The sequence below is a fragment of the Thalassophryne amazonica genome, chromosome 4, assembly GCF_902500255.1.
Source record: "Thalassophryne amazonica chromosome 4, fThaAma1.1, whole genome shotgun sequence".
NCBI classification, from domain to species: domain Eukaryota; kingdom Metazoa; phylum Chordata; class Actinopteri; order Batrachoidiformes; family Batrachoididae; genus Thalassophryne; species Thalassophryne amazonica.
Genome location: NC_047106.1, coordinates 60364554 through 60389332, shown reverse-complemented (window position 1 = coordinate 60389332; position 24779 = coordinate 60364554). Strand labels below are relative to the sequence as shown.

Genomic DNA, 24779 nt, shown 5'->3' with positions numbered 1-24779 from the left:
CAATGAAAATAAAACAATAAATCTGGATCACCTTGTCCACATTCTCCGTGCAGGTGAGGTTTGCTGGCAAGGACAGCAAACTTTGTGGCCGGGCACAACGTGTAGTGTGCCTGTAAAACTGGACTGTGCATTCACAGTTGGGCCATGCTAAAAACTGAATAATTTCCACTGCTGTCCTCAGAAAAATAAATATATAAATAAATAAACACAATGAATCTGGTCCATGTAGCTTGTCTGTGGATGGACAGGACACATCCAGCTTGCTCGTGTGTATTCACACTGGGTGGCTGCCGGCCAGCTGCGGAGCGAGGCGGCTGTAGGCTGCTGGACTGTTCAGCCACCTCCAGAAGTGCTGTTCCTCTCCGATCATAAGGAAAATAAGTATTTGAACACCCTGCGATTTTGCAAGTTCTCCCACTTAGAAATCATGGAGGGGTCTGAAATTTTCATCTAAGGTGCATGTCCACTGTGAGAGACATAATCTAAAAACAAATTCCAGAAATCGCAATGTATGAGTTTTTTTAATAATTTATTTGTATGTTATTGCTGCAAATAAGTATTTGAACACCTGTGAAAATCATTGTTAATGTTTGGTACAGTAGCCTTTGTTTGCAATTACAGAGGTCAAACGTTTCCTGTAGTTCTTGAGTTTTCACACACTGCAGCAGGGATTTTGGTCCACTCCTCCATACAGATCTTCTCCAAATCTTTCAGGTTTGGAGTTTCAGCTCCCTCCAAAGATTTTCTATTGAGTTCAGGTCTGGAGACTGGCCAGGCCACTCCAGGACCTTGAAACGCTTCTTACAGAGCCCCTCCTTAGTTGCCCTGGCTGTGTGTTTGAGGTCATTGTCATGCTGGAAGACCCAGCCATGACCCATCTTCAATGCTCTTACTGAGGGAAGGAGGTTGTTTGCCAAAATCTCGCAATACATGACCCCATCCATCCTGCCTTCAATACGGTGCAGTCGTCCTGTCCCCTTTGCAGAAGAGCACCCCCAGAGTATGATGTTTCCACCCCCCATGCTTCACGGTTGGGATGGTTTTCTTGGGGTTGTTCTCATCCTCTAAACATGGTAAGTGGAGTTGATTCCAAAAAGCTCTATTCTGGTCTCATCTGACCACATGACCTTCTCCCATGCCTCTTCTGGATCATCCAGATGGCCACTGGTGAACTTCAAACGGGCCTGGACATGTGCTGGCTTGAGCAGGGGGACCTTGCTGCCCTGCAGGATTTTAAACCATGACAGCATCATGTGTTACTAATGTAATCTTTGTGACTGTGGTCCCAGCTCTCTTCAGGTCATTGACCAGGTCCTCCTGTGTAGTTCTGAGCTTTCTCAGAATCATCCTTACCCAACAAAGTGAGATCTTGCATGGAATCCCAGACCGAGGGAGATTGTCAGTCATCTTGTGTTTCTTCCACTTTCTAATAAATAATCACAACAGTTGTCTTCTGCCAAGCTGCTTGTCTGTTGTCCTGTAGTCCATCCCAGCCCTGTGCAGGTCTACAGTTTTGTCCCTGGTGTCCGTAGACAGCTGTTTGGTCTTGGCTATGGTGGACAGGTTGGAGTGTGATTGATTGAGTGTGTGAACAGGTGTCTTTTATACAGGTAACAAGTTCAAACAGGTGCAATTAATACAGATAAAGAGTGCAGAATAAGAGGGCTTCTTAAAGAAAAATTAACAGGTCTGTGTGAGCCAGAATTCTTGCTGGTTGGTAGGTGATCAAATACTTATTTGCAGCAGTAACACACAAATAAATTATTAAAAAATCATACATTGTGATTTCCGGATTTTTTTTTTTTTTAGATTATGTCTCTCACAGTGGACATGCACCTAAGATGAAAATTTCAGACCCCTCCATGATTTCTAAGTGGGAGAACTTGCAAAACCGCAGGGTGTTCAAATACTTACTCAACAAAAATATAAACGCAACACTTTTGGTTTTGTTCCCATTTTGTATGAGATGAACTCAAAGATCTAAAACTTTTTCCACATACACAATATCACCATTTCCCTCAAATATTGTTCACAAACCAGTCTAAATCTGTGATAGTGAGCACTTCTCCTTTGCTGAGATAATCCATCCCACCTCACAGGTGTGCCATATCAAGATGCTGATTAGACACCATGATTAGTGCACAGGTGTGCCTTAGACTGCCCACAATAAAAGGCCACTCTGAAAGGTGCAGTTTTGTTTTATTGGGGGGGGGGGAGATACCAGTCAGTATCTGGTGTGACCACCATTTGCCTCATGCAGTGCAACACATCTCCTTCGCATAGAGTTGATCAGGTTGTCAATTGTGGCCTGTGGAATGTTGGTCCACTCCTCTTCAATGGCTGTGCGAAGTTGCTGGATATTGGCAGGAACTGGTACACGCTGTCGTATACGCCGGTCCAGAGCATCCCAAACATGCTCAATGGGTGACATGTCCGGTGATTATGCCGGCCATGCAAGAACTGGGACATTTTCAGCTTCCAAGAATTGTGTACAGATCCTTGCAACATGGGGCCGTGCATTATCCTGCTGCAACATGAGCTGATGTTCTTGGATGTATGGCACAACAATGGGCCTCAGGATCTCGTCACGGTTTCTCTGTGCATTCAAAATGCCATCAATAAAATGCACCTGTGTTCTTCATCCATAACAGACGCCTGCCCATACCATAACCCCACCGCCACCATGGGCCACTCGATCCACAACATTGACATCAGAAAACCGCTCACCCACATGACGCCACACACGCTGTCTGCCATCTGCCCTGGACAGTGTGAACCGGGATTCATCCGTGAAGAGAACACCTCTCCAACGTGCCAAACGCCAGCGAATGTGAGCATTTGCCCACTCAAGTCGGTTACGACAATGAACTGGAGTCAGGTCGAGACCCAGATGAGGACGACGAGCATGCAGATGAGCTTCCCTGAGACGGTTTCTGACAGTTTGTGCAGAAATTCTTTGGTTATGCAAACCGATTGTTTCAGCAGCTGTCCGAGTGGCTGGTCTCAGACGATCTTGGAGGTGAACATGCTGGATGTGGAGGTCCTGGGCTGGTGTGGCTACACGTGGTCTGCGGTTGTGAGGCTGGTTGGATGTACTGCCAAATTCTCTGAAACGCCTTTGGAGACGGCTTATGGTAGAGAAATGAACATTCAATACATGAGCAATAGCTCTGGTTGACATTCCTGCTGTCAGCATGCCAACTGCACGCTCCCTCAAATCTTGCGACATCTGTGGCATTGTGTTGTGTGATAAAACTGCACCTTTCAGAGTGGCCTTTTATTGTGGACAGTCTAAGGCACACCTGTGCACTAATCATGGTGTCTAATCAGCATCTTGATATGGCACACCTGTGAGGTGGGATGGATTATCTCAGCAAAGGAGAAGTGCTCACTATCACAGATTTAGACTGGTTTGTGAACAATATTTGAGGGAAATGGTGATATTGTGTATGTGGAAAAAGTTTTAGATCTTTGAGTTCATCTCATACAAAATGGGAGCAAAACCAAAAGTGTTGCGTTTATATTTTTGTTGAGTAGAAAGTGCGTGTCAACCATCACTAGTTGACTCACATGTTGCACATGATCTAAGTGATGGTGGTGAGGAGTACGAGGTGCCCAGTGGCAATTTGGCGAGGAAGTTCATCACAGCAATTTTTTTGGTTTGTTCAAAAATCAAGTGACGCATGGGCACGGCCCCGTGACTGAGGTGAGGGAACAGTGAATGGCTGTGATCCTTGCACTAAACTACACGCATTTCCATGTGGGTGCTGTTCGCAGGCTGTCACAGTCCAGTGAGATACCAGCCTTAGTGGTTATCACTGTTGCCTCACATCAAGAAGGTTGTGGGATCCCTACCCAGCTGGGGCCTTTCTGTGTGGAGTTTGCATGTTCTCCCCATGCTTCCAAAGACATGCAGGTTAGGTGAAGTGATGACTCTAAATTGTCCGTAGGTGTGCATACAGGTGTGATTGTGTTTATCTGTCTATATGTGGCCCTGCAACAGACTGGCATCCTGTCCATGGTGTACCACGCCTCGCACCCTATGTCTGCTGGAATAGGCTCCAGATTGCCCCCCCCCCCCCCCATGACCTTTGATTGGAGTAAGCAGGTATAGAGAATGGATGGATGGAGACATAATTCGCAGAAACTTACATTTGACTCTATAAGATCCATGTCTGTGACAGATCTTGACACCTTTGGGGGAATCTGAGGTATAATATCCAGTTTCCAGCTGTCGCAGCAGGCAGCAGCCTGCTGCTGTCTGACTTCCCAGTCCTTCCCATGTGGTACGGTGTAGTCGTGGGAGTACATGCGGTACTCTGTGAGCGGCCTGCGACAGGTGTGCTGGACGGTACCCCAGGCAGGGCTGCACTCACTGGGGTTGCTCCAGCGCAGGTGGTGGGTGTGGGTTGGTGTTGCTCCACCAGGGAGGATCTTTTCCACGCCCGGTGTGGGGTTCTCCTGAGCAGGGAGTGTAGAGGCTTTGCCCACAAAGAGCCTCCTGTCTGACCTGTACGGCACATCCAGATAATGAGGCACCGTGGGAGGGCTCATTGCACCTGGTGGATCAAGTGCTGACAGAAAAGATAAAAGAGAACCTTAATGTCATATTTTATTGAATTTTAACTGGAGATGTCATTGAAGAATTAGACCTCCGTGACATGTGGAAGTATTGCTGCAACACTGTACATGCCAGCAAGGCATGCACAGTGTTGCAGAACAGAGTGATTCATAGTTCTGCATTGCGGTAAATGCTAAACTATGAATCACCACTGTCTTACATATCACTACCCCAAAACTTTTTGACAGATTCATGCGTTCAACTATTTGAGTGTTAAATGGATATCTCAACCAGAGGCCTTGTGTCAAGACCGATTTACTCATATTTTGAGGCAGATGTAGGTCATGGATCATTGGTAATTAATATTTTGAAAATGTCTACTGTTGATTTCTTTTTGTTAGTTTTTTTTCTGTTTGTTAGCACAACATGTCGAAAAAAAAAGGAGAATTCAAAGGACTGCAACACCCATCCATGCCTTACATGTTCCACACCTATAAAACTCTCATAAAGGCCATCAGTCCCACTGGTGCTGGTGCTTTGCCCTGGATTCCACAGTGTGAAGTGAATAATAGACCATGATTCCCCTTTATAAAAAAAAATCACCAGTCCAACACAACCATTTCCAGCTGGGAGGACTTGGACAATGCACATAAAATATATTGTCCAAGGAGACAGACAGGTAGCATGACCCTAAATCAAACCCAGGTCAACATATTAGTCCAGCTCCTTATCCCATGGAGCTATCTGCTCTACATGTTTGACACCGACTCATGCAAATTAATTTTCTATATGGCCTTGACATTTGACCAAGTTTGAACCACTTTATGCTCATGTGATTCTTCTGCCATGTTTAGTTCATATAGGCGCCAAACTCTCTGAATGAAGTACACCCAAATTTGTAATTTGCTCTGTGCTTCGCTACAAGGGAGATGAAATTAAACAATGAAAATAGCTTTACTTCAAGGGGTGGAACAAAAATACTGCATTAACCACTGAGGAATTACTTTTACAGCCAGTTTTCTGTAACCAACTCAGTTGATGGATACATGAACGGGGCAGGATGTGCTCCTAATTCAGTCACTGAACAGTAGGACATAAGGCCTTCTATGCATTTCACAGAAGACAACCACGTTTTTCTTGTCAAAGATCTGCACTCTCAAAGAGCCCGACTTACTTTGTAGAATTAGAATTTGTACTGAAATATGAGCATGGTAGCAGGTCTGCTCTGTGTCAGCGAGATCCTGTCAGATCTCAGAAGCTAAGCAGTGCAGCGTCTGGTTAGTACTTGGATGGGAGACCTCTTTGGAACACCAGCAGCTGTGTGTGTTTCTCCAGGTAAAACTGGAGTTGTGTCAGGAAGGGCATCTGGTGTAAAACCTTGTGCCAAATATCAATGTGGATCCGGCTGTATTCACAGTGGCGACCCCGAACAATAACGGGAGCAGCTGAACTGACAACTGAAATATGAGCATGATATGTGGAAGGGCATGTACAGAGAAGCAGTGTTCCAAACAGGTTTTGAAATACTCCAGAGCAGTGGTTCGAATTAGTACCACACATTTATGGACCTGATGAAGCGAGGTGATGGTCTAGTGGTTAAGTGTTAGGCTTCAGACCAGAGGATCCTCAGTTCAAACCCCAGCCTGACTGGAAAATCATGAAGAGCCCTTGGACAAGATCTTTAACCCTAACCCTGTCCTTAATCCCTGAGTTTCTCCCGGTGTGTAGTGTGTGCCTTGCATGGCAGCACCCTGACATCCATGTGTGAGTGTGTCTATATGAATGGGCGAATGTGAGGCATAATTGTAAAGCGCTTTGAGCGTCTGATGCAGATGGAAAAGCGCTATATAAATGCTATAAATTTACAATTTACCACAAAGGATTTTGGCGCGATCTCCATCCACACGCTATACCTGTTATTGTCCTTGTGGTTGTTAAGTTATTAGCTGGGTAGACTGCAGCAACCAAGTGGTAAACTTCGGTGGAGATTGGCTGCAATCTTCCATCTCTCCAGGACCAGTACATCTCTAGGACTCTGAGGGGAGCCAGAAAGATCACGGGTGACCCCTCGCACCCCATACTATGTTTTTGAGACCACTTACCTCTGCTCAGGCAACTGCGGACCATCGTGACTAAAACCTTTCGTTGCAAGAACAGCTTTTTCCTATCTGCAGTCAGCCTCATTGGAAGGGAAAGTGACACCCACCGACACTGTCTCACACAACCACCCCACCCACACCCCAGACGGTCCAGATTACGTTAACATACAAACAATTTGACATGCTCATTTTAACAGCACACTGTACGTACTCATTACTATCTGTTTTTTAGGCAAACCTATATTTCTTACTTTTGTTCTAGAAATTATACTACTGTTTTTATTAAACTTATGTTTACTGTTTTGCACCAAACACCATAGCAAATTCCTTGTATATGAAAACGTACTTGGCAATAAACTTGATTGTGATTTTGATTCTCCACTCAGATGAGGCCCACCCAGAAGAAGAAAATGTGGCAGTTCCTTGATTTTCTTTCTTTCACTTTCCTTTGCTAGTTCTTCCTTTTCTGATAACTGATAACATTTCCCTCATTTTAGTATTCCACAAACTTTATTTTGATTTTCCTATTAATGTATGTTTCCTTGTCATTTTGAAGGTCTGAAATGAAGTAATTTTTTTTGAATTATTATTATTATTTTAAAGCACATGTAATGCTTCTTCTTGGTTACAAAATATGTAAAAATGGAGGGAGTGTTTAGAATTGGTAGAAAAATAATTTTGATTATTTTGGAATGCAATATGTAAAAATTGGACATATTTTCATGTAGGAACACTCTTTAAAAGAAAACATAATTCTTACCTAATAATAAATAGGACTTCAGTCACTGCATCTAAGTCACAACAACTTAATCACTGATCATAGGTCTTTTGTCTGCATCAAACAAACAGCCTATAGACTTAAAATGGAATGGAATCATAAAAAATGGATAGGGAAGACTGTAGTGTGGTAATGTAAGTGGAGAATATTGTGTATACATTGGGGAGAGTATTGTGCGCAACTTACTGTATAATTTAAAAATGATGAGTGACTGGATTATTAGTAGTAAATATATCATGCAATTGGCATTGTTGTTTCTCTTTTCTTTTCTTCCTTTGAAGCCCCCCCCCCAAAAAAAAGAAAGAAATATATATATATATATATATATATATATATATATATATATATATATATATATATATATATATATATATCTGCTTCATTGTTACCTGTAAGATCCATGTGGTTTCTGGGAAATTCCCTTTGACAATAGCATGTAAACAATCCACGTGACCCCAGCCTCACTTTCACGTCATAACAATGAGGGCTTTTTCCATAATGGATCCAGCATTCTGAACAATTTGGATTTAAATTTGCTGGAAAAGGCCAATTCTGCCACAAGTATATGTGGAATTATGTGCTATAATTTTGATGAATGATCCTGTAAGTATCATTTGTTCTGTTTGTCAACAAATTTGAGGGATTTGTTGCTCAAAAAGGGTCAAAATGGTGAAATTCTGAGAGGCTTGAAGTATCTGACATTTTGCAAAGTATGTGGACTGTCAATAGGAGTGAATAGGCAGACTGCCTGCAAATTTTGAGCTACCAGAATGTGTAACAGCTGAGATGACGTGGCCGCAGAAACCTTAACAGGTTTACATATACAGACACCTGGATAACATTCCTTGTGGAGTGGTGAAATGTCCTGATGGATCATCCAAGAGATGCCTCCTACAATATTCACTCCGAATGAAATTCTCATCTTATTTAATGTTGTATGCTAATTGTTGTAAATGTTGTATGCATTAGCACTTTTAGCAGTTATCAGTAGCTTAATTCCGTTAATACACAATTACTGAGAAAATAAGTGGCTCATAACATTTAATGCCCACATCAAAGCAAAGTTAGCCTGCTAACAGCTGGTTTGGACTCAAAACTAGGTCTATCCAGGCTTCTTTTGCCACTGAGTCACCCGTGCTCCACCTCTTTATGCATTTATGGGTTTGTCGTGACATATGTAGATAGAGCTGACAGGGTAAGTGCTGACAACATGATATGGGTTTCATATCAGCTCTTTCAGGTCTCTATAGAAAACCTCTGGGTGACATCACGCAGGGTTTGTCCAGTATATATACAGTCTATGGCAGCATATATATAGGTCTAAAGCAGGTGCCTCCACCAGCTATCCAGCAGGTGGCAGACATGATGACAGGAAATTAAACTGGCAGTATAAAATTGCTCTTTCGATCACTGGGGTATCAAAATTCACCAGATGCATCAGGGTTTATCCTCATATGTTCTTTAAATCTGATGAGACAGCATGTTATTTCTGAGTTATGGTAATGGTTGCTGGGATGACTAACTCACTGACTCACCAACTCATCTACATTTGTGCTGTCTAAGACCTACACTGTTTCCAGCATATGTACACTGAAAAAAAACCTGGAGTAATATTTACTTGAAAAAACCGAGGAAAGTTTTATCACTTAGAAATTCCAAGTAAATTTTACAAGGGGAATTCTTAAGTAAATTTTACTTGCATATATTAGTTTTTCTAAAACAATAACTCAAGTTACATTTACTAGCAATTATCAATTTAATATTTTCATTGAATTTTACTCTGTCTTTATTCATAAAAAGTAAAACTTTTCAGCTGTTCCCCTTGTTTTCCCTCAAGGTTGCCACAGGTTGAGCATGTTGATTTGGCACAAATTCTACACTGGATGCCCTTCATGATGGACCTCCACATTACATGGAGAAATGTGGCAGGGGTGGGGTTTGAACCAGGAACCTTCCGCACTGAAACCAAGTGCACTAACTGCTTGTCCACCATCCCTGCACTGAGTATGTAAGTCCCTTTGGCTGCCCTTGTTTTCACTCTGAGTCGCCACAGCAGATCTTGGATCATTAGTTCATGAATATGTTCATTATAAAACAACCATTGATGCATCTTGATGCATCTTTTTCTTAACAGAATTTCTTTTGTCTCACTGTCTGACCAATTTAAGTATTTTTAATAATCCATAGTAGGGAGAGGTGTGACCAAGTGGCTAGTGTACTTGGTTTTAGGGTTCCTGGTTCAAACCCCACCCCTGCCGCATTTCTCCATGTAATGTGGAGGTCCATCAGGAAGGGCATCCAGTGTAGAATTTGTGCCAAATCAACATGCAGATCCAAACTGGATCTGCTGTGGCAACCTTGAGTGAAAACAAGGGGAACAGCTGAAAAGTTTTACTTTTATGAATAAAATATTCAGTTGATGAGTGCTAGTAAATGTTACTTGAGTGATTATTTTAGAAAAACTAATATATGGAAGTAAAATTTACTTAAAGTACACCTGCATTGAAAGAAATGTGGTCAGATTTCAGAAAGAAATAGCTGATATGTATTTATAAGACCCTTGTGAATGCAGTAAAGTAAATCTGTAAGCCCAAATTTGTAATTCAGTGGAGAAATCTTTAAAAAAAATGACAAATTTGCAGCTAAAATTTAGCCCTCTGTGAAAACAGTTTGTACAGCCGTATCATTTCCATGACGTCAGGGACAAGATGACGCGCTCCCGCCTTCAGTCCGATCCGCATTGAAATTGATTTTATCTGTTAGTAATGTTACTTATACACGTCCTGGTTTCAACATCCAAAAGTAAGCTGCAATGAATGTGAGATACAGATCTGTGTGCTCAGATCATCAACGACATCGACAGCGGGCGCCGTTCTTCCTCTCCCGCTCTCTGCCTCCGCTGCGCTTATTAAGTCTGCGAGCTCGTTAACCGCCGATGCGGGCCACTCACACCGCCCGTGTCTGCTTTGCAGCCGGTGTTGTGCCAGATTCAGCGCACAACACCGGCATCACCTCTCTGTCTACTGAATGGAGCTGCAGCACACTTGGTACAAGTCCTGAGATTACGCTCGCTGTTTTAATGCGAAGCGGCCGGTACACCTGTTGCTGCAAGGACAGACTTCTTGCGGCAAAATCCATAGCACCGCATGTCTCAGCAATCGGAGCCCCAGAGCTCCATGGACGCTGAGAGAGGTTTATATATTTTTAATGACTGGGATTCTTTGCGGGTCTCGCCTCCATATCCTGCAATGGTACCGGAAGTGAAAGACAGTAGATTTTCATTGCGACACCACTCAATCAAATGGGCGTATGAAAAAGTCCCCCAAATAATTTTCAAGCACAAATAAAAGAAATGTGTACTCACCAAACGTGCCGCAAGACAATATGAAGTTTTAAAAAAAGTAGATCCTTCCGTATGAGACAAGAAAAAGGTGCAGATGCAAACTGACGTAAATCCACAAATTACAGTTGGCGCGCAATGCATGCTGGGAGAGGGTCTTGTCCGTGATGATGAGAGGGACAGTTTTGCGGAGGGCTAAATGTTAGCTATAAATTTGTCATTTTTAAATGAAGATTTCTCCGTTGAATGACAGATCTGGGCTTCCAGATTTACTTTACTACATTCAGAAGGATCTTATGTGTAAATGTAAGTCATTTTTTGGTCCAAAGATCTGACTGCATTTATTTCAGTGCAGGTCTACTTTAAGAATTCTTGTAAAATTTAAAAAACTTTTCCTAGGTTTTTTCAAATAAACATCACTCCAATTTTTTTTCAGTGTATAGTATTGATGCATAGCAGCCTCTGCTTATTGTTAAAAAGCAGAGGTGGGACAAAGCCACTGTCAAGTCGTGAATTGGCAAGTCTCACATTCCAATTCACAAGTCTCAGCTCAAGTCTCAAGTCAACTTGCAAACAATTAGTGGTCATTATGACTTGAGACTTGACTTGGGACTTGAGTTGAGACTTGTGACTTGCCGATTCATGACTTGAGAGTGACTTGCTGGTGACTTTGTCCCATCTCTGTTAAAAAGCCATAACCAGTAAACCAGTTAACCAAAGAAGGAAGAGGAGAAAGTGTGAAGATGGTAAACAGGCTAATGAAGACCACAGCCCTCCACTGACTGTGTCCTTTGTGACCCCAGTGTTGCTCTGTGTTGTTCTTGTGTGTTTAAAGACTTAAGTCATCCTCATCAGACATCGAAAGAGAAGGTTCCGCAAGCTAAAAAGGAGAACATTAAACGTCATGTTGCAACATTTCTTGCCAAATTTTGCATGTGCCTTTTTTCTTTTTTTTCGACAGTAATCATGTTAGTATGATGCTACAGAAGTCCGAATGCAAAATGTACTCTGGCCAGTGAACAGTCACTGGTGTTTAAAGTCCCTCGTACCTGCAGAAATGTGCTTTTTCTTTGTCCCATCTTTCCCATTCTTTCCAGGTGGTTTCCTTCTCGTCTTCTGGTTTCTTTTCACAGTAGGTTTGGACTCTGTTGTGTTAAGGCTCTGAAAAGTGACAGGTGGAAAGTCACAGATACAAATATTTTTACTCCTTAAATAAAAATTCTGAATATATTTTCACTCTTAAATTGATCATCATCTGTAGAATCACACAACTTCTGATAAAGCTAGAACGACACTCAGAGTGCATACTTCCTCAAGCCAACAAAACCTTGTCTAGCAATGTTAAGGGCAGAGAGAGAGAGAGAGAGAGAGAGAGAGAGAGAGAGCTTAAACTCTTTATGACCATTTATTAAACATTAAGACATTTGGCACCATTGTTGTCCCTGTTTTGGCCAAGCAGCAAAACAGTAATGCAGTTAAAAATCAGTGATTTGCTTTAGGCTACAGCCAATCTTGCCCTTTCATTGGATTAATCTTTGGAATGTCGTTTTTATAAAATGTTGTGTTTTATTTTGTTCTGGAGAATTTAGGATTATCTGCAGATAAATCTCACTTTGTTCAGAAATTATGATTACCATATTTTCCAGACAATAAGTCACACTTTTTTTTTTAGTTTGGGAGGTCATGCAACTACATCATCATCTATTGCCACCAGATGGCATGAGTGACAAGCTACTCCTGTATACTGAATGAGGTACTGTGAGTCACAGTAGAAGGTGAGGATAATGTACTCACAACTGGATGCTAACCACTATAAAACAGGAAGAATAAGTAGCAGTAGCAGTACTAGTACTGAATGAGAGAGACAGTTTTCTCTCAGAGAATGAGTACATTTCATACATCATGCTCTCACACTTAAAGACGATGCTCTTGATTAGCAAACGGGAATGTAATCTTTATGCTTCTCAGCACAAAACTTGTTTGGACTGTGTGAGACAACAATAACAGCAATGGCAGGTCAGCTAGGCTAAGACAAGGTCAGGCTATTATCTTTTACAAGTGTTTTACAAACATTTCCAAACTTTTAATTAAGTGAACAGAGGCTCTTCATCAGTCACCAAAACAAGCAGTTTTCTCTGAGTTATTTGTATCTCCTACAATAACATTAACCAGCTTGTTAGCTTCTGTTCACTAATGCGGTGTTTGAATTATAATGTGTTGAGTTTCCAGATGTTTACTTAAATTGCACGTTTACCTCACCTGTGACCCTATGACCACCTGTTCAGTTTTGACAAGAAGCAGTTTATTTGAGTTTTGTGACTTGTAATTCGCCCATTAGCTTCTGCTCACTTTTTTTATTTTAGTGGTTTTTACTTATTTTAAAATCTCAGTTTCCTTAACTGGAAATTGAACATCACAAAATCTAAGAATTTAGAGCCATTAACAGAAATGTTAAGAATAATAAAGCATATAATGTATAAAAATATTTGTAGGATGTTATTGCATTTGGTAAGTCAATAAATAAACTGCGTCAAGTTTTTCAGATATTTGATAGAATACTCATCATTAATAGTAGACATGCATTTACTCAAAATTACAGAATGAATCATGTCTCCATTTGATGCCTGACTCAGAAGGTACAGATGCAGCTGTGGCATTTAGTCACAGTGGCTCTCCGCGTGTGAGAACTAGGTCGTAGACTGAAACACAAAACGCTCTACTGAGTCATGTGTCCACAAATTATGCTCAGCCGAAAGATCAGTCGCTGTGACTTTAGTCATTTATTCAGGGCTGTTCACCTCTTTAACTCCTCTTAACTCTTCCTTTTTTGCCCTGGCAGGTTATGCATTTTTTTAAACAGATTTATACAGCACTTTAAAAGAACAACAAACTTAACAAAGTGCTTTCCAAATAAGACATTAATAAAATACAACACAGATAAAACAAAAAAATAAGTAAAAAAAGTGACCAACATAACTAACACTGACTAGAATAATTTTGAAATGCCTTAGAGAAAAGATGTGTTTTTAAGCAAGACTTAAAAACCTCTAAAGAAGGTGTCAGCCTAACATCCAAAGGCAATTCATTCCATAGTTTGGGGGCCACCACAGCAAAAGCTCAGTCACCCCGGTGTTTCAGTCTCGACTTGGGGACATCAAGAAGTAACTGGAATTTTGTTTGCAATCCCCTAATAATTTGTTTATGATATAACTATCTCACTTCAGAAGCACTTATAATTCATACTGATATTCATTTACTCTGGTATTTTTTATTTTTATTTATTCATTTATTATTTTTTTGTTGTTGTTGGTTGTTGTTTGTAATATTGCTGCTCTTGGTGTCTGAATTGCCCCTTGGGGACAAATAAAGTTTTTTGAATTTGAATTTAATGGGGTAAAGTTTAAATAAACACGGCATTTTTACACTGGCAGTATAACAGGAGTGACCAAAAGAAAAGAAAAGAAAAGTCATTAGAACATAGACCCTGTGGTTGCTGTTTTAGTCATCTGGATTTGACTTCCATTACTCCTAACTGATGGCCTATAATCCAAAACTAACATGGTTGTATCAAAATGAACACAACAAGATGAGTGACTGAAACAGGATTAAGGACTAACAGAGTTTTTTTGTTGTTGTTAAATTCTAACCTGGGCAGGTGGTGGTTTCTCCTTTTTCTTGGTGCTGGAGTGATGGACTCCTTTTCCTCCTTTCACTCCAGTATTGTGCTTTGACTTTCTCACCTCTACAAGAACACAAAATATTGCTTAGTATACAATATATTTCACCGTTATCATGAGGCAAATATGATTTTAAAATACTGGTGGGTGTGAGCTGTCTGGGCCTTGTCACAGGATACAGTTTTTGTAAAATGAGTTGTGAAGTTACATAACAAAAATATAATTAAAAGTACTGCAAACACCATGCTACTGTGGTTAAGTTGTCATCCGTAATTCAAATCCTGATCTTCATTTTTCAATGTAATTTTATTTTATTTCTTACTGAATGATTCATGTGGATCAGAATGGTGGTTAAGACATTAAGATACAATGTATGTACACCCTTGTGGGTTCTTATCCCACTCTTGGTGTTAAGGTGTTCTGTAAAAGGGCAGCATGCTGGATTAAATTGTAAATGGACTGCATTTATATAAGGCTTTCCATCTGCATCAGACGCTCAAAGCGCTTTACAATAATGCCTCACATTCACTCCGATGTCAGGGTGCTGCCATACAAGGCGCTCACTACACACCAGGAGCAACTAGGGGATTAAGGACGTTGCCCAAGTGCCCTTAGTGATTTTCCGGTCAGGCTGGGATTTGAACCAAGGACCCACTGGTCTCAAGCCCAATCCTTAACCACTAGACCATCACCTCCCCAACAAAGGTGATTAGTGGTTAGCACTGTTGCTTGTCTGCTAGAAGGTCATTGGATCATTTCCTGGCTGGATGATTCTATGTGGAGTGTGTGTGGGTTCCCTCAGGGTGCTCGGCTTCCTCCCACTTCTAAAGACATGCAGGTTCGGTGAATTCATGACTCTAAATCGACTGTAGGTGTGAATGTGTTTGTTTGTCTATATGTGGCCCTGCAATAGATTGGCATTGTGTCCAGGGTGTACACTGCCTCATGCCCTATGACCACTGGGATGTATATATACTTTTTTTCATAGTCGAACAGCAGGTAGCTCAAACATAGATGTGCTGCCAATATGTAGACCTCGGTTCAATTCACAGTCACGCTACCTGTCTGTATCTTTGGATAAGACATTTCATCTGTATCATCCCACTCCACCTGCTGTGAATAGGGACTTGCCTTAGTTGGGGAAGAAACCTATAATTAGACCCCCATCTGCCTCATGGTATGGAATCTGGGGATAAGCACGAGCTCTAATGGATCCCCAGAGCCCACATTAGACAGATCTGTCACACCTTCTTTCCATTCTCCATCTGACACATTTTTTGTAAAAAGTGACTGTATATGACAGAGAATTTACATCTACTTTGTAAACAAGTAACATACATGTTAGCACACAAAGACACTATATTGCAGACTTTAAATATGAAATACATCATTTGATATGGATGCACAATTCATCACAGCATGACATCTTCCTTTTCATGTGGATCTCCGGGACAGGATTCAAAATACAGATGATTCAAAACCTTTCAAAGCAGCATGTCAAAGTTAGTCATCACTAATTTGCAGTACCACCACATGTTCCATCTATTTGTCATGTACTGTGTGTCATCCAGTGTGTGGTCATGCCTTGGTTGGGGTTCTCTTTCTTTTTCTTTGTAGTTCCTGCATTGTATTTATGGTCTGATTGGGGGAGATGTTGGTTTGTGCTGTAGGTGTGACTTCTCTTGCTGGGTGTTTCCTGCTTGGGCTTCTCTGTCACTATTTCTCTTGTCTGTCTCGTTTGGTGCTTGGGGGGGGGGGCGTCAAACTCTGTCTAGGCCACACCCTGTTCCGGTTCTTTCCACAGGTGTTCCTAATCTGTAGCTCACTACTTGGTGTATTTAAGCTTCACTGGTTGCACTGATAATTTGCCTGGTCGTTGCGCTTGGGGCCCTTGCTTCTAGCTCTGTTCTTTGTATTGTTCAAGTCCTGCTGCCACATGTGTTTTTGACCCTCTGCCTGTTTTTCTCGACCACGCTACTCGCCTGATGATTTTGATCTGTTTGCTATTCTTGGACTGCCTCTTTGTGTACCGGACCCCACTGATTACTTCAGTAAATGTCTTATTGAACCAGAACTTCTGTGTCCAGTCTCGCATTTGTCTCCAGCCATCCCAGCTAAAGTATCTTGACACTATTCTTTAATTCCAATTTTCAACTCATACTGTGATGTTGTCTTTTTTATCCGAACACTAAGAACAATATTCAAAACTTCAGTGGTTCACAGGATTTGATGTGTTTGAAAGCCACATTTTCAAGTTTGCTGTGACTAATTTGCAGTAATACGAAAATGTTTTGCACAACTGCTTTTTAAATCTGGTTTTACTTTTCCATTTTGTTATATACACTGGTCAGAAAAAATTAACGGCACACTTTGAAAACACATTCAGTCTCAATGGGAAAAAAATCATGCTAGATATCTTTCCTGAGACTGGGTAATGTGTTAGGAACAAAAGGACGCCACATCATTTGATGGAAATGAATGTTCTCAACCTACAGATGGCTGAATTCATAGACACCCCAAAAATCAAAGTGAAAAACTGATGCAGCGGGCTTATCCATTTTGCCAAAATTTCATTGCAGCAACTCAAAATGGCACTCAGCAGTTTGTATGACCCCCACGTGCTGTATGTGTAGCAGCTCCTCTGTGTTTTGTTGTGGTTTTGTAACTCCTCCCACTTGCAATGTAACCTCACAATCTTCGGCATGGAAGGCGGATGCTCTGACCAGTTAGCCAAAACTCCCGCTCTGGCCTGAGTGAAAAGATTATCCTTTGTCTGCCAGGGGGAGTGAGGCCTATTGAAAACCACATGCACAGTGACTCCTGCTGCCCTCCATCACATATACATTCCTGACAATGTTGGGACATGCTCCTCATGAAATGGCGGATGGTGTCCTGGGGGATCTCCTCTCAAATCTGGACCAGGGCATCACTTAGCTCCTGGACAGTCTGAGCCGCAACCTGGCGCCTCAGACTGTCTGTTGGATTTAGGTAAGGCAAGCATGGGGGCCAGTCAATGGTATCAATCAATCCTTCATCCACCAAGAACTGCCTGCATATTCTCACCAAATGAGACCGGGCATTGTCGTGCACCAGGAGGAACCCAGGACCAACTGCACCAGTGTAGGGTCTGACAGTGGGTCCAAGGATTTCATCCTGATACCTAATAACTGTCAGGGTGACATTGTCTAGCCTGCATAGGTCTGTGAGTCCTTCCAGGGGTATGCCTCCCCGGACCATCACTGACCCACCACCAAACCAGTCATGCTGAATCATGTTGCTGGCAGCATAACATTCTCCAAGGCATCTCCAGACCTTTTCACGTCTGTCACATGTGCTCAGGTTGAAGCTACTCTCATCTGTGAAAAGTATAGGACACCAGTGGTGGACCTGCCAGTTCTGGTGTTCTATGGCAAATGCCAATTGAGCTTCATGGTGCCGGCCAGTGAGCATAGAGCCCACTACAGGATGTCAGACCCTCATGACATCTGTTTTTGATTGTTTGGTCAGAGACATTCACACCAGTGACCTGCTGGAGGTCATTTTGTAGGGCTGTGGCAGTGCTCATCCTGTTCCTCCTTACACAAATGAGCAGATACTGGCCCAGATGAGGGGTTAAGGACCTTCTACGGTCCTGTCCAGCTCTGTTAGAGTAACTGATGTCTCCTGCTCTTAAGACTTCACTGGGAGACACAACAAGTCTTCTGGCAATGGTACGTATAGATGTGCCATCCTGGAGGAGTTGGACTATCTATGTAACCTCTGTAGGGTCCAGGTACCACACCATACTACCAGTAGTGACACTGACCCTAGCCAAATGAAAAACTAGTGAAAAATCAGGCAGAAAAAATGTCAGGGGCCTCCACCTGTAAATCCATTCCTGTTTTTGGATCGTAACATTGCTGTCCCTCTAATGCACCTGTTGTTAATTTCACTAACACCAAATCAGCTGAACCTGATTAACAAACGGAAACGACAGTTTAAAGTTTAGCGGCTCTCGATAATTTCGAGAGCCACTATCTTCAGATGTCACACTGAGTTTAAACGAACATAAGGCTGTTGATCAGCTTAACCTACTTATTTCCTATTTACCTTCATTGTGATTGTTCTTGATGTGGGCTAAATCTTCTCGGCTTCTGGCGGCCTGCCACTGTGCAGTACTACAGCCGGGGGTATCCACTGTGCAGGGAGACACACCACAAACGTTAAGGATGTTAAATCAGGTTGAAGAGCGCCTCAATTTGTGATGAAAGTCATATGCACAGATGACTTGAGCTGCAATTCAGTTAAAATATCTCATGGTAGTTCTTCTAAAGGTTTATAAAACAGAAGAATCTGCAACATCAAGAGCAGTACATTCTCAGTTATTGTGATTTTGTCTGATTTTCTTTTTGCCCAGAAGTACTGTTGTGCCTAAGTTTAACTCATGGAAGTGTGAACTAATACCAAATTTACATCATTTTAAAAAAGACATACTCACCCAGTGCTCCATTATCTGATGCAGATTTTGATATATGAGCTCTAAAGGTAAAAATAACATAAAAATATTACTATCAAACAACAACTCTTTGGGTAATATATGCAGTCAGTTCCATAAATATTATATGGTGACAATCTATATATAAAACAAGAATGTGGCTCGCATATCTCTGTGACTGTTTGTCAGATCAGCCTCATCCTTCAGATATGGTGTGCACATAGCTCAATGATGTGCATACTTTATTATGAAAATTTAGGGAATTAATTTTCAAAACCTTAATTTTGAAACCTTTATTCTGATTAACATTGGTACTTACTAGATGGTGTGGCTGGCTGATGTTACTGGTGCAAAGTTAAACAACATCAGATAGTTCATGTTGTTTGCACTATTTCACAATAAAATGTTTAATGCCAACATCCTAGAAAATACTTTTATTGTGACAGGAATGCTGTCAGTGTTTCTTGCGACTGAGTTTAACTTGACAACACTAAGGAGACGTTAGATAAAATCCGTTTTTTGATACCAACAAATTTTCCACAGTTTGTACAACATTTCAGTAAGTACATAAGCTGAATAAAATCTTATATTTGGTGTGAGTTCAAGTTTAAATAAACTGTGTTCAGGAGTTGGAGGTACTGAGGATTTGCTGTTTCAATTATTCTAAATGTTCTGTTTAATTTTGTCTGTCTCTCTTCCAATAACCTGTTTAATAGGAATCCTTTTTTTCATGTAATTGATAATAAAATTTATTTTGTATGAAATCCTATATTAAAATAATAATATAAGTACACCTCTTTGTACATCCCACCTTCAAACTCAGCCTATTGCGACCATCCATGAGAAATTTACTTAAGCTCCCAATTTTCTATCACAATACAAACTTCCCATGGGCACTGCAATAGTTTTTGTAATTTTTGCCTCTGTACACTATCACACTGGAATTGAACTAAGATGTGATTGAGGTGAAGATCATATCTCCCTATAAATATGGAGCAGTTTCTGTTTCTGGGCTATAATCCGCAAGGTTTTTTTTTTTTTTACTTGTTTGGGAGATCTAAAAAGGTGTAAAACTTTGTGATCTAATTTTTATGCATGGAATTTTTTTTGCACCATACTGTGTATGCACAAGTACATAAATATAATTTATTCCTGCTATCTTACAGGTAGTTTTACAGGTAGAAGACACAGATACCATTTTGATTTTCTATAATGTATGTTTTGTGCTTTGGTTAACACTTGTTTCAAATTCACCTTCTTTTCGTTTTCTTTGAGTGTGTCACAGTCATTCGAGGCATCTCCTGAAGGCAGAAATCTCAGTCAGCATTTAGCAGAAGAAACACACAGTTACAGCATAAGCACATGCACTTGTTTTAGATTGTTTTCTCATGTGGATGTTCAGTGGTACGACTCAGTGACCTTTAATTTGCATGCCAGGGATGAACTGGAAACTGAATAGTCTGGATTTAGCAGCAGCAGCTGTCACTCAGTTCTCTTCATCATCATGATTTTATAATCAGCTTTACTGCACAGGTGCAAGCTGGTCAGCCCGAACCCATGAGACCCCTTCCTACTGAGAATTCATTCAGTGCAGTCTGGATTTGTTTGTTCACTACAAGCAAACAAGCTATATTTTCGATATGTGCAGTGTTTGGTGAACATATCCCTCTTACCATCGAAACAGATCTTCCTGGGCTTTGCCACTTTGTGTTATCATCTAGAAGGGATGCTGGGCTGCAGGAGCGGCTGCAGGAGCGGCTTGGAACAGGTCGTGTTGGGCCCTCACTGGAACTCTGAACTGCCTCATACAGGCTGTCCATTGACCCCTCCTGATATGTAAGAATACATTATAGAAAAATATGAATATGATGCTCAAATACCCGCATTGCCTTTTGGGGTGGAAAATGGCATATTTTCATGTTTTCAACATATTAGCATATTTTTCACAACTCAGCATTTTGCTCCAAACAGACTGATATATGATTTCACTTCATAGATCTGCTCTAACACATCATAAATCATGGTAAAAAAAAATTATTTTAAGACCATAGCTGGTATCTTTGAGGGATTTTTGAGCAAGCAGATATATGGACAACATGTAAAATTTTGGAATGTCTACCATTTTTAGGGCCTTGTGGAGGCAGACACACACACAGGTACACTAAAACTGACTTCATATTCCAACTCAGCACTAGGAATTAGGCTAAGATGTGTAGTTTCAAAGCTGGGAAGCTAATAACAGGCTAGTTATTAATGTCTACATTTGGTAGAAATCACAGTTTTCCTAAAATGTGTAAAATCCAGAAAATATTGATTGGGCTGTAGGTGCAAAACTTTTCAGGATTTGGACCTAATATTTGGCATTTTACCATTGCTCTTCCATAGGAACAACATGTTAAATTGGCAACTCAGGCCTGAGGGGTGACCAGAACTGGGTGATTTGACATTTGTCAGTGACCCTTTAACAAGTCACTGACAAAAAAACACCTACCCATTTGACATTTTTAACAATAATTAATGCAGCTTGCTAAAAATGTTACCTTTGGCTTTTTAATGTGTTTCATTTTAAATGGCTAAAAATCTACAAGCTAATACAAAAACAAAACCAACATGAAAAATTACTCTGAAACATGTCAGTTACAAAATATCTAATTTTGTGTGTTTCACAAAATGAACAGTGCAAAATTTAGAGGATGTCAGCTCAAAAGTATGCTATCAACATAACGCCACAGCTTCCAGAGAACGATGTCAGCGCTCTGAATTTATTATTTTTATTTTTATTAAAGAGCACAATGGAAATAAGTTCATGTTGCCAGGCTGGCTCCAACCCACCGTACATGCAGAAGGGCAGTGACCTGGACAATGCCGGTGCTCCAGATTTTTTATTATTATTATTATTAGGAGTGGGGACAATGATCTTTTCAAGATCTCTGAGCCCAAGAAGAGGAGGTGAGGACAGTGGATCCAATAATATTTTAAAGACACAGCTTCTGGACATCATTCTGCAAGTCAGTGAGTGTGCTGTACGAAACGAAAATGCAAGGTAACATGAGGGGGGAAAAAAATCACCAGAAATAACTAATAACAATATTCAACCAGAACAGCAAAACAGGACCGGAGCTAAAAATGTGCACCAATAGGGCTCATAACATCCAATATGAACCTCATCTTCAATGTGAAACTCTGAAAAATACAGTATGTGCAATAAGTATTTTTTTGTGATTGCACTGCGATGTCACTAATGCTACTTAAAAACTCTTTTGCATTTGCTTGCCAAACATGGATGTAAGAAAGGATCAAAATTCCTCAGAGCACATTTTGCAGAGGATTACAATTTTTCTGGCTTGATTGAATTCCTTCTAAGAAAACGTCACATGAGAAAAATTCCTCATCATCGTTCTTAATTACGTGTGTACTATGATGAAAGATTTTTTTGTGTAAAAGTAGTCCAAAAAATTTGCAATATATAGTTCTTTGTTTGTTTGTTTTTTGTTTGAGAGTCAATTCATTAAAACATATTGAGACATTCTTCATCTTTTGTGTGATTTTGGAAAGACTAAAATCACAGAGGAATCTAATTTCTGCTTTGGTCACTTTACATCGCTTTATTTTAATACATATTTTTACAAAAATTGTCCTAGTACCATTATGCAATTTGCAAACATGCATAATCACACTCCTCATTAACCGAGTTTTCAATAACTCATCAGATCACACCAATTTCTTTCTGTGTATTTTAACATTGTGCACCTTAATAATCTAAACCTGATTCAATAAATAGTGGGCTTTAAAAAAGAATTATTCCATTATTTGTGTGTAAATCTTAATTATTCATTGACATCCTCCAACATCTGTCCACAGTTTGTGACCCATGTCCACCTTGACAGCTGCAGCCACATCTGGGTGAAAATATGAATGGGTGATGTTTGCATGTATGCAATTTAAGTTGTTTTCCATTGCACGTCATTTATCCTCACTTTAAAGCCAACAATCTAATGCATATCTTACTGCTTTAAATTAAAAATTTTAGTACAATTATGCATATTTGCTGGATGTTGACACCGGAAGAACCTCTTTAGGTATAAGACAGTTACATCAGTGTTGAGATCACTAATATTTTATGCACTCTCAGTGGAGATACGTGCATGTGGGATCATGCTTAGCTTGTCACACTAACAACATGCATGCTTGCTTTTTCTAACACTACATAACACTAAGTATATACTACTCTGAATACAAATTACTCTTCATGCAAAGCGAGCTCACATTTGCATATGTGGGACAAACCCTCTGGTTTCTAGTGTAAAACACTCAGGCATCAAAGTATCTGTTTCTTACCAATGAAAAGCAGAACAGGTTCATGATGGATGTCTTCGTGCCACCGCGTGCAATGGATGACAAACAGCAAGCAAAGTGACAGCAGGAGACAGAGACACAACAGCTCTCTCCGGCCCGGGTCGCCTGCTGTCATCTCAGATTAATACAGCAGTGAAATCCCTCCACTAATCCAATAGATGGACCACAATTACCCCACGACGGCTGGAACACAACCCCCTGATGACAACAAGCCCATCCCATTAGTGGACAGTGTCTTTGTTTTCAAATCGTATTTTTTCTTTCTTTCAGTAAAGCATTGCCCTGCATGTAATGCTGCATTATCGTGCAAAATAATCCAATAAATACAATTTATTGTGACAAATGTGCACAACAGGTCGAATATTGCTTTTAGACAGTCGATCACAAAATACAATAAGTGACGTGTTGGCAGGCCCGAGGGTAGGAGACGCCTATCCAGAGAAGAGCCGGGGCCCACAAGGTTCCGCCGCCAATGAAGACCTGCAGTATACTGAAGCCGCCAAGTCCCGAGTCCCCAGGTGGCCTCTGCTTCCAGCTGTCAGATCCGGTACTGCTGGCAGGAACAAAAACAGGTTAAGGGTGGGTGTGTGGACACCCAGTAAGCAGTCAGCAAACTCACAGTTCCTTCCTGAGTGGAAACAGTCCTCCACTCCAAGGTAGCAGGAAACACAATCCGTGCAGTACCTAATGTAACAACTAAGAATTTAGGAGTGGATTCGCCTACTCCTCCAAATTCTCACCAACCAGCTCCAAGCTGCAAGTTACAGAAGGTTACCACTGCAAAAACGTTCAGAAAACACTTATGTGCGTGCGGCACAGAAAAACGGTTGAGAGGTTACCTGTGTGGTAAACTGATATCTCGGCAGAGATGTGGTGTCTCCTCCAGGCTTTTATGGTGCAGTGATGATGATTGCTGACAGCTGTCAGTCCTGGCTCCTGGGTGGTAACTGCGCCCTCTGGTGCCTGAAACCCGACTACAGGCAGGGCGCCCTCTGGCATTGGCCAGCAGTACCTCATCTTCGGGCGGCTCACACAACAGGACCCCCCCCCAACGGGCACCTCCTGGCGCTCGACCAGGCTTGTCGGGGTGTCGCTGGTAGAACTCGGCCAGGAGGGCCGGATCCAGGATAAAGCTCCTCTTCACCCAAGAGTGTTCTTCAGGTCCGTAACCCTCCCAGTCCACCAGATACTGGAGACCCTGACCCTCCGGCGAACATCCAGGAGCCAGCGGACTGTCCACGCAGGCTCACCGTCGATGATGCGGGCAGGAGGCGGCGCTGGTCCGGGGGTGCAGAGGTCCGAGGTGTGGTATGGCTTCAATTTGGAGACATGAAACATGGGATGAATCCGCAGTGAAGCTGGGAGTTTCAGCTTCACTGCGGCTGGACTGATGACTTTAGTGATCTTGAAGGGTCCGATGTATCTGTCCATGAGTTTTGGTGACTCCGTGTTGAGAGGAATGTTCTTGGTTGACAGCCAGACCTCCTGCCTGGG

At 41.4% G+C, this 24779-nt stretch overlaps 1 long non-coding RNA gene across 1 annotated transcript; it reads right to left on the bottom strand.

Moving 5' to 3' along the window:
- Nucleotides 1-20198: 20198 nt before the first annotated feature.
- Nucleotides 20199-23424, bottom strand: LOC117508281. The gene is made up of 3 exons (XR_004560041.1): nt 23268-23424; nt 20603-20758; nt 20199-20230 (listed from the first exon to the last, which is right to left on the bottom strand). It is a non-coding gene; the product is annotated as an uncharacterized LOC117508281 (long non-coding RNA).
- Between the last annotated feature and the right edge of the window lie 1355 nt (nt 23425-24779).